Genomic DNA, 15,733 nt, shown 5'->3' with positions numbered 1-15,733 from the left:
GTTCCTCTGCCTTTTCTAAATCCATCTTGAACATCTGGAAGTTCACGGCTCACTGCTTCCTAAGGCCCACTTGACCTCGCATTCCAGGATGTCTGTCTCTAGGTGAGTGATCACACCATCATGATTATCTGGGTCATGAAAATCTTTTTTGTACAGTTCTTCTGTGTATTCTTGCCACCTCTTCTTAATATCTGCTGCTTCTGTTAGGTCCATACCATTTCTGTCCTTTTATTTTGCCAATTTTTGCATGAAGTGTTCCCATGGTATTTCTAACTTTCTTGAAGAGATCTCTAATCTTTCCCATTCTATTGTTTTCCTCTATTTCTTTGCATTGGTCACTGAGGAAGGCTTTATCTCTCCTTGCTATTCTTTGGAACTCTGCATTCGAAAAGGTATATCTTTCTTTTCTCCTTTGCCTTTCGCTTCTCTTCTTTTCACAGCTATTTGTAAGGTCTCCTCAGGCAAACATTCTGCCTTTTTGCATTTCTTTTAATTGGGGATGGTCTTGATCCCTGCCTCCTGTACAATGCTTTTAATTGGGGATGGTCTTGATCCCTGCCTCCTGTACAATGCTTTTAATTGGGGATGGTCTTGATCCTTGCCTCCTGTACAATGTCACAAACCTCTGTCCATAGTTATTCAGACACTCTGTCTCTTGTCTCTAATCCCTGGAATCTATTTCTCACTTCCACTGTATAATCATAAGGGATTTGATTTAGGTCATACCTGAATGGTGTAGTGGTCTTCCTTACTTTCTTCAGTTTAAGTCTGAATTTGGCAATAAGGAGTTCATGATCTGTTTTCTTCTTTATTCCATTTTATTAAAATCCTCTCAGTTGTCAGAAAACCTTTCTATAACTAGACACACATTAACCAAAACTATAACAGAAAAGAAAAAAAAATTGAAAGACCTAATAGTGTCTTTCAGGCACACTGTGTAGCTGCTTCATATTTTCCTTCCAATAAAGACTTTGAATCACTATCTAGCTAGTACAAACCACGGGAAATCTTCATTTCACTTCAAAACAAAGACCTGCACAATGCCAGGAAATTAGTGATGCTTTGGGGACTTATCTGCAGAGTTTATAAAGCTATAAATTTTATTTTTTTGAGGAACAGAGAGTAAGCCTTAATAATTATGCCAAAGATGAATTGTGTAGCTACACAATTAATATTATAATGGCAATAAAGGCACAGTTAAATTCATTTTAATATATGAAATTGTAAAAAATATTAATACACTTAATTGGCATCTAATAAGATAGCTTCAGCAAGTTAATTGGATCTCAATTTATATAGTTCATGAATGTTATCTTTTTTAATAATTAAGCCCATATCCTCAAAATACTGCTCACATAGTTTATTAGGATTATTAAGATATACACACTTTCATGTGTAAAGTGTGTTTGAATCTTCCACACGTAGATTTACTTCCACATTTACCCATGCTTGTGCGTTCATGAGCAGAAATATAATCCATTTGTATTCATCATCACAACTGAAATCCACTTAGCTGGCATTTTATATTATTTTTTTAAGTCTGAAGAATACATCCAAATATATTGCATAAATTCTTACCAAGTTCTTTAAAAAGATCTTGGCTTTATGTCTTTCTTTCAAGCTTAGTTAACTTACCGTCACACATAAGACGTTTTCTTCTTGTTCTTTATTGTCTTGGGGTCTTATATTGGAAAATATTATCCTGACAACTGTCCTTTAATTCTATGATCTTGTAGATGCTGGGAAAAGATTTAAAAAAGAAAACAGTTGAATCACTCATAAGTAGTTCCTTAATCAATCTATAATTAGGTAGAGAAAAAATTTAAATACTTAAAGAGTGATAATTGCATCAGCAACAATCTAATACGAAAAAGGAGAGTGAGGAGAGTGATATTATCTCACAAACTTGGAAAAGCTGGAACCATATCTATTGTTTCAGCCAGATCAGCTACATGAGGCATCAAAAACAATTGCCCAAATTATTTCAGAACATGTAGTTAATCTGAACTCAGCAGCCCACATTAAGAACAAGATGAAAAATAAATAAGCTGGCAACTCTTCAAACTTTGTCTGATGTAGACAAACCAAAGGAGTAGAAAATAATTTTGCAAAAGAGATAATCTCCCTGAGATAATAGAACTTGATTAGGATTTGGTGATAATTTGAATTCATTAAAATATTTGTACAGAATGTTTTTTATTAAAAAAAAAAAAAAGACATTTAGAAAGCCAAACTAAAGAAATGTACTGGACGTACAATATTCTAATAAATACACTGGAAAAAAGAAAAAACAAAGAATGAAATAGATACAATGAAAAATCCAATTAATGGCATGGAAGAAAAGCTTAAAACAATTTCTATAAAGGGATAGAGGGAAAAAAAAGTAACCTGCCAAATGACTTCCTCTATAGACCCTTTCACAACCTAGCTATTTTGTATTATTTCAAAGCCAGTCAGAGAATTTCTCTCATTCTTTAAATGTCTCTGACTTCAGGAAGAAGCCAATATTTTTGAAGGGATCAACTCATTAGATCTGGCCCACCTGATAATCTTAGTTTTGAATAATGTAAAATCAATTGAATTAGGACCATAAACTTGTAAAATCTCTTCACTTTGACCTCAAACATAGTCTAATTATGTGCATATAGTCCGTCCTATTCACAGCCCTGTCCACACTTAAGTGGAGGACATTATACAGAGCCTCCACAAAAGTGGGAAATTTGTGGACCATTTCAGAATTCTGCTGACTCCCATTTAAACAATGAACAGCATGGAGGTGAATAATATTCATATTCATATAAATATTTCCATATGTGAATAAAGCCTTCATGCATTTCACCTGCTTTACTACTTAATGTCACATGAATGATCCTGTGGACAAACTCAAACTAGTTGATGACCTCCTAATTCTGTCGGATTGGCCTAACCTCCATGTGTAATTTTGGCTCAGAGGAATAAAACACAGCGGTTTCACCTAAAATACTAGTTACATTTTCTTATAACCCCTTGCCATTTATTGCATAAACAGTAATACAATTGCTCACTCCGATCTCACCTCTTGATCTTCTCTTTCCATTTAAAGATTATAGTGACATCATGGTTTTTTGATAATTGATAGAATAATTTCTCTCTTTTTATGCCTCTTTAATAGTATGTGTTAGGATTTTATGAAGCCAAGATTTTTCACACAGTTGCAACCATCAGCGTCTTGTTAAATCTCTACAACCAAAAAAAAAAAAAAAAATGCCTGGGGGAACAAATTTCCACACCCAAATAAGGTTTTCTTCCCTTCTGACTTGGCTGTACCATCCTTAACATTATCCTCAAGTATCTTGCATCTTGGATACTGAAGCACAAAAAAAAAGATTTATTGCATGCATCTGAGATAAAAAATATCAAAAACTTAACATAAGTAATTTGAGTAATATATACTGTAAAAATTTACTTGTTTACAAACAACTGTCTTCTTTTTCCCAAAGATTTGTTTCTCTCAGTAACCCTCACTCCACTCCACATTGTGATATTTGCATTTTGGGAGCCTTCCACCTACTTCTCTTACTGAGATTTTGCAGGGGGACTTACGAATAAAAATCGGCCTTTAATCAGCCAGGAAAGGGATACTGTACCCACAGCTCCTTTGGCTTATGGTTGGGAGGTAAGGTGACCTCCTTCATTAGGGAAGTCACCCCATGACTTCCTGTTGCTTATAATCAACTTGTTTAAGAGTTACATTTTTAGTGATTTGCAATGATTACAAATGTTGAAGTGATTACCAATCTCCAGAGAAAAACTAATTCTAATGAAGTTTTGATTTTCATCTTACCTTTTTTTTGTCAATGTCTCTGCTATCCTAATATTTCGTACCAAGATGACGTCTAAGAGGAGAATAGTTTTATGAATGGCCTGGTGATATTTAAGATCTGGAATAACACAGCCAAGTGCCCAAGCCAGCAAGAAGGGAAGAAGAGAGGTGGGAGATAAAGGTGACAGCCAGTACTGATTAGACTCAGGTGATTCTCTAAATGTTGCTGAAAGAATAGAATTAAAAAAAAAAAAAAAAGTAGTCCAAGCAATGACAAAGTAAGTATTGCTCAACAGAGTCGCCAATCTTAACATAAGAAAATAAAGGGACAAACATTAAAGGAGATACATGTCCAAGACTTTAAAGTTCAAATCAGGAAAAAATACTGTATTATTTACATTTTCTTAATGATCTATTCTTAATGTCTAGATGGATTTATTTTGGGCACAAAAATAATTTTTTTTGGTTCTGGCTTATTTAATGTCCTTTCCAACTTTTCTAGATCTAAGTCAGTTTCCTCATGCCTATTTTGGTAAAGAGAACTCCTCTGCATTTGGTGGGAATTCTACCTCTTGAAACAATGCTTAGCTATAAAACAATGAGATAATTTTTTGTGAAATAAAAAACAATGTGCTGTAATATAATAACTGAGTAAAATGCATTTTCAAACTTTGAAAGACCACCAAAAAATAAACATTAAACAATACAAAATTAATGTATATAGAAGAATATTGCTAATTTTTCCCTCTCTAATCTCACTATAACAATCATTCATTAAAAATACTATAAAGAGAGTAAAATTTCCACATAAATATGATCATTTATTCTTGTAATCTAAAAGTGACCACCTGAGAAATTTAATGTAAAAACATTGAAAATTGTCTTTAGCTGTTGTGACTCTTAGTCTAATTCTTGAACCAACAGCATTGGTATCATCTGGAAGTTTGTGCGAAATGCTCAACCTCAGCCCTTACCTCAGATTTACTAAATTAGAATTAGCCCTGGACAGTAAAAAAAAAAAAAAAAAAAAAAAAAAAAAAAAAATCTACCTTCAATGCAGGAGACCTGCTTCGATCCCTGGGTTGGGAAGAGCCCCTGGAGAAAGGAATGCCAACCCACTTCAGTATTCTTGCCTGGAGAATCCCATGGACAGAGCAGCCTGGCAGGCTATAGTCCATGGGGTCATGAAGAGATGGACATGACTGAGTGACTATCACACACAAACCAATTAGAATTGCATCTGGAAAAATCCTCAGATAATTGACATGTATTTTAAAATCAGGAGATAGAAAACAGAAACTGAACAATCATAACTTGATTTTAACTAAAGTACAAATAGCTTAACTCTTGTAAAATTTACTTCTTATCAATGATATGTAGAAATATGTCCAATGATAAATATGTGTTGGAAACCCAAATAATAACTGCTGATAGTTGACTGAAAATGATTGTCAAGATGATCTATTCACACTATCCATTGAACTGTGCATTTTATGTTTATGTAAGTTTTTTTTTTTAATTTTTTTTTCATTTCACACATGATATTACACATGTTTCAATGCCATTCTCCCAAATCTTCCCACCCTCTCCCTCTCCAACAGAGTCCATAAGACTGTTCTATACATCAGTGTCTCTTTTGCTGTCTCATACACAGGATTATTGTTACCATCTTTCTAAATTCCATATATATGCATTAGTATACTGTATTGGTGTTTTTCTTTCTGGCTTACTTCACTCTGTATAATAGGCTCCAGTTTCATCCACCTCATTAGAACTGATTCAAATGTGTTCTTTTTAATGGCTGAGTAGTACTTCATTGTATATATGTACCACACTTTCTTACCCATTCATCTGCTGATGGACATCTAGGTTGCGTCCATGTCCTGGCTATTATAAACAGTGCTGTGATGAACATTGGGGTACATGTGTCTCTTTCCCTTTTGGTTTCCTCAGTGTGTAAGTGTGTATGCCCAGCAGTGGGATTGCTGGATCATAAGGCAGTTCTATTTTCAGTTTTTTAAGGAATCTCCACACTGTTCTCCATAGTGGCTGTACTAGTTTGCATTCCCACCAACAGTGGAAGAGGGTTCCCTTTTCTCCACACCCTCTCCAGCATTTATTACTTGTAGACTTTTGGATCACAGCCATTCTGACTGGTGTGAAATGTTACCTCATAGTGGTTTTGATTTGCATTTCTCTGATAATGAGTGCTGTTGAGCATCTTTTCATGTGTTTGTTAGCCATCTGTATGTCTTCTTTGGAGAAATGTCTATTTAGTTCTTTGGCCCATTTTTTGATTGGGTCATTTATTTTTCTGGAGTTGAGCTGTAGGAGTTGCTTGTATATTTTTGAGATTAGTTGTTTGTCAGTTGCTTCATTTGCTATTATTTTCTCCCATTCTGAAGGCTGCCTTTTCACCTTGCTAATAGTTTCCTTTGATGTGCAGAAGCTTTTAAGTTTAATTAGGTCCCATTTGTTTATTTTTGCTTTTATTTCCAATATTCTGGGAGGTGGGTCATAGAGGATCCTGCTGTGATGTATGTCGGAGAGTGTTTTGCCTATGTTCTCCTCTAGGAGTTTTATAGTTTTTGGTAACTTTTAAATAGTAATATTATTCCTCTTTATTGTGGAAAGTACTGCTTAGAGAATTAATGTAGAATATAAATATATGTAAATATTATTTATTCCTCATATTAACCACTTCTGGAGTCTGATTTAGGAAACTGTGACTCCTTTCCAGTCTTGGACATCTAGAATAAAAGTTCTGTTCATGTATCACAGTGTCACAGTGCAGAGACCAATGCTAGGACAAATTCTGTATCAAGTGCCAATATTTAAGAATGCCTACCAATACCAAATAATCTTTTGTAGTTTCCTCAAATGAAAAAATTAATTTAGTTTTCTTTATAATAAATCATTCAATTTGGTTTGTTCTACATGTTTTAAAATGGAGCAAGCATTTGACCTTTTAGCCATCATATGATTTTACATTTAATTAATTAAGAAGATTATATTCACTTAAGGAATATAATATTTGAAGGAAAACTGTTCAACTTAATGAGGTTCAAGCCTTACAGGATCCAGCCTGGGGAGCACTGAGTTTCAACTTCCAAAAGTTACATTAGCCTATGTCCTGACAGTTCAGTATCATTATATCTAACATATAATCTCAGCACCTTTCTACACAGTCTCCCGCATCTTTTAAAATGTTTTCAATAAAAAGATTTCTGGCAAGTACAACCTTTTTCATGATTGACATCTAAGGATAGTTATGTATAACAACATACATCTCAAGTTAAACACTGATTACAGTAATAATATTCACATATTATAATAGGTATTCAACCTCATTTTCTCTCTCAGTTGATGAGGGAACAGTGAGGGACTCTTCCCTCATCAACTACATTGACTTTAGTCTTACCAGGTATTATTCGTGAAACTGACACCCTAGCTATTTTCTCACAGGACCATATAATTTCTGAGATGAAAGCTTTTTTAAAAATCTAGGCAAATACCTCTAGCCTATATGAGGAAATTGAGATTTGGAGACAAAAATTGAATGGCCCGTGCCACATTATTTGGAGCTGAGCTGGAACTAAAAAAACAAGCACCTACAGATGAATATGATGTGATTAAAACTGCATATGTAAAGCCTTTATTATAAATAATTTGATGGTTGGATTTCCCCTAATTGAGGACATCTCAGGTTTCCCATTATCATCAATGCTGACTAAAAGTGGCAGCCAGGGAGACTCTCTGTGACCATCTCAACCAAACAATCTGGAAATAGATAACAGCTATTTTGATAAAAAGGATTACAGAATGGCAGAGACAGAAAGGCACCCAATAATCTTCCTTCACAAATCAATGAAAAACTAAATGCAATTATTTTAAAAATTTAACAAAAGGTCTGGAAACAAATAACAAATTGAGAGCCATTTATTCCAGACAGATGACTGAAGTGCAGTTAAGAATGATTCAAGTCTGTATACTTTTAGCCTGTAGCTACTCCATACTTTCCCTATACTTTCCTCATCAACCTCCACATAGGCCAGATAGTGTTGAAAACCAAGGAGTTTGCTGTAGGAAAAAGCTGTAGAGAGGAGCTGAAAGACACCATGCCCTGGGTATTAGAAACTATAGCAATACCAATGGGAAATGAGTGGAGGCGGCCAGTACTGCCTCTGTGCTCAGGCTGCAGGCTTGACTTGGAAAAGATGGAAGCTGGCAGACTAGTCTGACATTGATGAAGGTATTCAATGAGCCAGGCATACTATGTCAGCTATACCCTAATCTGTGATCTCTAGGCAACGTCTTTTTGTTTGTTTGTTTGTTTGTTTTGGTTTTAAATAGAGGTTTATTATAGTCACTGCCTCGTGTACAATGTTACAACCCTCTGTCCGTAGTTCTTCAGGCACTCTGTCTACCAGATATAATCCCTTGAATCTATTCGTCACCTCCATTGTATAATCATAGGAGATTTGACTTAGGTCATACCTGGATGACCTTGTGGTTTTCTCTAGTTTCTTCAATTTAAGCCTGAATTTTGGAATAAGGAGCTCATGATCTGAGCCACAGCTTCAGGTCTTAAATATTCTTCTTAAATGATCCACTAATGTATTTAAAGAATAAATGTTTTTGTCTATTTTTACAAGGACCTAAATCTCTTTTGTTTATTATTTATTTAAAAAGTTTTATTGGAGTATAGTTGCTTTATAATGCTGTGTTAGTTTCTACTCTACAGCAAAGTAAATCTGTTATATGTATACCTAAATAAATAAATAAATAAAGTGGCCCAGTCGTGTCTGACTCTTTGCGATCCCATGGACTATCCATGGAATTCTCCAGACCAGAATACTGAAGTGGGTAGCCTTTCCCTTCTCCAGGGGATCTTCCCAACCCAGGGATCGAATCCAGGTCTGAGCATTGCAGGCAGATTCTTTACCAGCTGAGCCACCAGGGAAGCCTTATATATACATATAGCCCCTCTTTTTTGGATTTCCTTCCCATGTAGGTCCCCACAGAGCACTGAGTAGAGTTCCCTGTGCGATACAGTAGGTTCTCATTAGTTATCTGTTTTATACACATATCAATACTGTATATGTCAATCCCAATCTCCCAGTTCATCCCACCTCCCCCTTTTCCCCTTGGTATCCATAGGTTTGTCCTCTACATCTGTGTCTCTATTTTGCTTTGTAAATAGATTTTAGGCTGCACATTCTTAAGAGGCTTGTGAGCCCTGTCTAGGCTTCCCCTCTCTCTCCTATGGCCTGGAAGCTATCTTAAGGCAGTAATCTGGGGCAAATGCAGCACTCACCTCGTTTTTTTCTATCCATCAGGAGTCAGCGTCATTCATTTCCCCATGTCCAGTATCTTCGAACCATGATTTCACACATTGCTTTGTTATTATTATTGTTTATGGTAGGAAGTTAAATCCAGATGCCTGTTACTTCAGTTTGCTCAGAAGCAAAAGTATTTCCTTGGTCTCCTTGACACTTTCTCTTCTGACAGTGTAGGAAAGTCCAATTTGTTTAGTTTTATAATATTGTAATTAGTACTAGAGAGAAGAGTTGCCTTTACTCCATTTCTTTGTATTAATCTGAAAGAACTTTTCAGTGCCCTGAAATCTGCATATTTTCTTCCTTTGCTTTTAACCATTCAATTTCCAATGACACTTACTTAAGCATTCTCCACTACCCCTCAAAAAAATCATACTTTTCAAACATGACCACCTCACATTGCACATGTTTAAAATCCTGTAAGTAGTGCTTTGATCTATTAAAACTTTTTTTTCTCTTTTGCTATTTTCACATATAGGGTAGAGGTACCCTTTATGGAGAAGTAATAAAGCCATTTGAGATATGATTTAGGTTCCCTTCTGTCTTTTACATGAAGCTTTTCTTGAATTACCCTTGTTCACAACAAAGGCTGTGGTAAGAGTGTGAAAGATTGCCTGTTGGGATTTGCTGTTTTGTATTTTAATGTGCAAGCAATTTAAAGTTTGGGCATCTTTTATTTATCAGTTACATTTCAGTTTTGGGGATTCCCTAGTAGCTTAGATGGTAAAGACTCAGCAGGCAATGTGGGAGACCTGAGTTTGATCCCTAGGTTGGGAAGATACCCTGGAGAAGGGAAAGGCTACCCACTCTAGTATTCTTGCCTTGAGGAGTCCATGGACATAGGAACGTGGCAGGTTGGGGTTGCACAGTCAGACATGACTGAGCAACTAACACACATACATTTTACTTACAGCTTTATATTGGTAGTTCTATGGAGCCTTCTTCACATTCTGTTTTATTTTTGAAGAATATTGGAAGACATGGGTTTATGCTGCTGCCATTGTTTTGGAATCCCTGGGAGTTACCCCATGTATGATATGGATTACCAGAAATTTGGGTTCAATTTATTTTTTTCAATTTAATTTAATTTAATTTTTAACTGAAAGATAATTGCTTTACAGAATTTTTTTTGGTTTCTGTCAAACATCAGCGTGAATCAGTCCAAGGCATGCATATGTCCCCACCCTATTGAGCCTCCCTTCCATCTCCTGCCCCATCCCACCCATCTAGGTTTGTAAAAGACCCTGTTTGAGTTCCCTTAGTCATACAGCATATTCCCACTGGCTGTTTATTTTAAATATGGTAATGTAAGTTTCCATGTTACTCTCTGCATACATCTCACCCTCTCCTTCCTTTCCCCCACATTTCCATAAGTCTGTTCTCTATGTCTATGTCTCCATTGCTGCCCTGCAAATAATTTCATCGGTACCATCTTTCTAGATTCCATACATATGCACATATGCATTAGTATATGATATTTATTTTCCTCTGACTTACTTCACCCTGTATAACAGGTTCTAAGTTCATCGACTTCATTAGAACTGACTCAAATGCATTCCTTTTTATGGCCGAGTAATATTCTATTGTATATATGTACTGCAGCTTCTTTATCCATTCACCTGTCAGTGGGTGTCTAGGTTGCTTCCATGCTCTAAATGATCCTAAAATTTATATAAATCTTGTTTGAACTCACACATATTTTAGGTGCTAGGTCACCAACACTGCATGCTTTTTTAATCGTAGTAATTTTTTTTTTTAAATTTCTCCTAAAAGTAAGAATTCTAAATTTGATATTTCACCTTCTTTCCTAGAATTTGAGGTTTCTCTAGAACTGGGACTTCTCTGGTGACTCAGAGGGTAAAGAATCTGCCTGCAATGCAGGAGACCTGGGTTCAATCATTGGGTCAGGAAGATCCCTTGGAGAAGAGAATGACAATCCACTTCGGTATTCTTGCCTGAAGAATTCCATGGACAGAGGAGCCTAATGGGCAACAATCCATGGGGTAGCAAAGAGTCAGACACAACTGAGTGAATAAAACTTTCCTAGAATTATAATACAAAATAAATCTTTTCACATTCTGCTTCTCACATTACTGTATTAATTTTAAAATACCTCATGATTTTTCCTTCTATATTTACTTTAAAAGCTGAAATTTTTTTGTTTCTTTTACGTTTTAAGTTAAATAATTCTAGTTTTATTAATAATATATTTTTCATAATAAAAACATTTTAAAATCCCTTAGAATTAAGACATTATTTAGAAAATACTGTATACCATACTACTCACATAGACTCTTGAGAAATAATAAATGAGAATCCATCATTCAGTACAATAAAACACCTAACTTTTGAAGGAACAGTGGTCACCTGTCTTAGACATAAGACAATTAAATCTTTTCACACCTTCAAAGGTAAAAAGTAATCATGCAAATAATATCCTATATCAACAGTACAGAAATAAAAGATCACATGCTCAGTGAAAAGAAGTCCAAATATCTAATTGTTTTTAAAATTTTAATTAACATTTTTTTAATTGAAGGATAATTGTGTTAAGAATTTTGTTGTTCTCTGTCAAACCTCAACATGAATGAACCATAGGTATACATATATCCTTTCCCTTTTGAATCTCCCTCCCATCTCCCTCCCCATCCCACCCCTCTAGGTTGATACAGAGCCTCTGTTTGAGTTCCCTGAGACATACAGCAAATCACAATTGACTGTCTATTTTACAAATGGTAATGTAAGTTCCCATGTTACTCTCTCCATACATCTCACCCTCTCCTCCCCTCTACCCATATCCATAATTCTATTACCTATGTCTGTTTCTCCATTGCTGTCCTGCAAAAAAAAAAAAAATTAGTACCATTTTTCTAGATTCCATACATATGCATTAGTAGACAATATTTGTCTTTCTGTTTCTGACTTACTTCACTCGGCCCTAAGTTCATCGACCTCATTAGAACTGACTCAAATATGTTCCTTTTTATGGCTGAGTAATATTCCATTGTGAATATGTACCACATCTTCTTTATCCTTTCATCTGTCAATGGACAGGTAGGTGGCTTGCATGTTCTAAATATTGTAAATAGTGCTGCAAAGAACAATGGGATACATGTGTCCTTTTCAATTTTGGTTTCCTCACAGTATATGCCTAGGAGTGAAATTGCTGGGTCATATGGTGGTTTTCAGAGAAAGCGATGGCACCCCACTCCAGTACTCTTGCCTGGAAAATCCTACAGACAGAGGAGCCTGGTGGGCTGCAGTCCATAGGGTCGCTAAGAGTTGGACACGACTGAGCAACTTCACTTTCAATTTTCACTTTCCACTTTCATGAATTGGAGAAGGAAATGGCAACCCACTCCAGTGTTCTCGCCTGGAGAATCCCAGGGACAGGGGAGCCTGGTAGGCTTCCATCTATGGGGTTGCACAGAGTTGGACACAACTGAAGTGACTTAGCAATGGTGGTTTTATTCCTAGTTTTTTTTTTTTTTTTTTTTTTTTTTTTTTAAGGAATCTCCATACCATTTTCAAATTCAGACTGAAATTGAAGAAAGTGGAGAAAACCATTAGACCATTCAGGTATGACCTAAATCAAATCCCTTTTGACTATACAGTGGAAGTGAGAAACAGATTTAAGGGACTAGATATGATAGATAGAGTGCCTGACCAACTATGGATGGAGGTATGTAACATTGTACAGGAGACAGGGATCAAGACCATCCCCAAGAAAAAGAAATGCAAAAAAGCAAAATGGCTGTCTGAGGAGACCTTACAAATAGCTACGAAAAGAAGAGAAGTGAAAAGCATAGAGAAAAGGAAAGATATACCCATTTGAATGCAGTTCCAAAGAATAGCAAGGGGAGATAAGAAAGCCTTCCTTAGCGATCAATGCAAAGAAATAGAGGAAAACAATAGAATGGGAAAGACTAGAGATCTCTTCAAGAGAATTAGAGATACCAAGGGAACATTTCATGCAAAGATAGGCTCAATAACGGACAGATTGTAGGGACCTTGGCCACCTCATGCAAAGAGTTGACTCATTGGAAAAGACTCTGACGCTGGGACGGATTGGGGGCAGGATGAGAAGGGGACGACAGAGGATGAGACGGCTGGATGGCATCACTGACTCGATGGATGTGAGTCTGAGTGAACTCTGGGAGTTTGTGATGGACAGGGAGGCCTGGCATGCTGCGATTCATGGGGTCGCAAAGGGTTGGACACGACTGAGTGACTGAACCGAACTGAACAGAAGCAAAAAATATTAAGAAGATGTGTCAAGAATACACAGCAGTACTGTACAAAAAAGATCTTCACAACCCAGATAACCATGATGGTGTGATCACTTACCTAGAGCCAGACATCCTGGAATGTGAAGTCAAGTGGGCCTTAGGAAGCATCACTACGAACAAAGCTAGTGGAGGTGATGGAATTCCAGTTGAGCTATTTCAAATCTTGAAAGATGATGCTGTGAAAGTGCTACACTCAATATGCCAGCAAATTTGGAAAACTCAGCAGTGGCCACAGGACTGGAAAAGGTCAGTTTTCATTCCAATCCCAAAGAAAGCCAATGCCAAAGAATGCTCAAACTACCACACAATTGGACTCATCTCACACGTTAGTAAAGTAATGCTTAAAATTCTCCAAGCCAGGATTCAGCAGTACATGAACCGTGAACTTCCAAATGTTCAAGCTGGTTTTAGAAAAGGCAGGGGAACCAGAGATCAAATTGCCAATATCCACTGGATCATGGAAAAAGCAAGAGAGTTCCAGAAAAACATCTATGTCTGCTTTATTGACTCTGCCAAAGCCTTTGACTGTGTGGATCACAATAAACTGTGGAAAATTCTGACAGACATGGGAATACCAGACCACCTGACCTGCCTCTTGAGAAATTTGTATGCAGGTCAGGAAGCAACAGTTAGAACTGGACATGGAACAACAGATTGGTTCCAAATAGGAAAAGGAGTACTTCAAGGCTGTATATTGTCACCCTGCTTATTTAACTTATATGCAGAGTACATCATGAGAAATACTGGGCTGGAAGAAGAACAAGCTGGAATCAAGATTGCCCGGAGAAATATCAACAACCTCAGATACGCAGATGACACCACCCTTATGGCAGAAAGTGAAGAGGAACTCAAAAGCCTCTTGATGAAAGTGCAAGAGGAGAGTGAAAAAGTTGGCTTCAAGCTCAACATCCAGAAAACAAAGATCATGGCTTTTTTCCCATCACTTCATGGGAAATAGATGGGGAAACAGTGGAAACAGTGTCAGACTTTATTTTTCTGGGCTCCAACATCACTGCAGACGGTCATTGCAGCCATGAAATTAAAAGACACTTCCTCCTTGGAAGGAAAGTTATGACCAACCTAGATAGCATATTCAAAAGCAGAGACATTACTTTGCTATCAAAGGTCTGTCTAGTCAAGGCTATGGTTTTTCCTGTGGTCATGTATGGATGTGAGAGTTGGACTGTGAAGAAAGCTGAGCGCCAAAGAATTGATGCTTTTGAACTGTGGTGTTGGAGAAGACTCTTGAGAGTCCCTTGGACTGCAAGGAGATCCAACCAGTCCATTCTGAAGGAGATCAGCCCTGGGATTTCTTTGGAAGGAATGATGCTAAAGCTGAAACTCCAGTACTTTGGCCACCTCATGCAAGGAGTTGATGCATTGGAAAAAACCCTGATGCTGGGAGGGATTGGGGGCAGGAGGAGAAGGGGACGACAGAGGATGAGATGGCTGGATGGCATCATTGACTCGATGGACGTGAGTTTGGGTAAACTCCAGGAGTTGGTGATGGACAGGGAAGTCTGGCATGCTGCGATTCTGGGGTCGCAGAGTCAGACACCATTGAGTCTCTGAACTGAATTGAACTTAAATGCCATGAAAGTGAAACTCACTCAGTGGTGTCCGACTCTTGCAACTCCATGGACTAAACAGTCCACAGAATTCTCCAGGATAGAATACTGGAGTACATAGTTTTTCCCTTCTCCAGGGGATATTCCTAAACCAGATATAAAACCCGGGTCTCCCACATTGCAGGAAGATTGCCATAGCCTTAAGATAAAATCATAAATCTTTTTAAGGTTTTATATATTTTTACTTAAACTTCAGTATCTTTAGAATAAGTTTATATTGCAAGATCTATATTATATTTTTGTGTATGCCCAATAGAATTATTAATGTTTTCTATAGAGTATGTACTAAATAAATGATTATTTATCAGTAAATGGGAAACTAAGAAATTTTCACACACATGCAAATACACAAATACTTACACCCAAACACATACATAGTAGGGATGTGTGAGTTTCTACTGTGATTCTTTGCCAGTATAGATGATCCAAGCATCTATCCCTCCCCAAAAGAGAGTCCAGTCATCATGACAGTTCTCAATAAGAAAAGGACAGGGTCACATAAGTTGTAGAGCCCACATCTGAAACTGAGTTGGGTAGGTCAAAGACATTGCTTGCTCTGTTTTCATTGTAAGAACTTCATATAAGTCAACTTCTATGTTGGAGAAAACTACAACATAAGAAATTAATCAATCTCACTGTAAGACAGAGTTAGGACACCTGAACAATATCAAGTAT

The sequence above is a fragment of the Bubalus kerabau genome, chromosome 10 (assembly GCF_029407905.1).
Source record: "Bubalus kerabau isolate K-KA32 ecotype Philippines breed swamp buffalo chromosome 10, PCC_UOA_SB_1v2, whole genome shotgun sequence".
NCBI classification, from domain to species: Eukaryota; Metazoa; Chordata; class Mammalia; order Artiodactyla; family Bovidae; genus Bubalus; species Bubalus kerabau.
Note: the sequence above shows the minus strand (reverse complement) of the source record.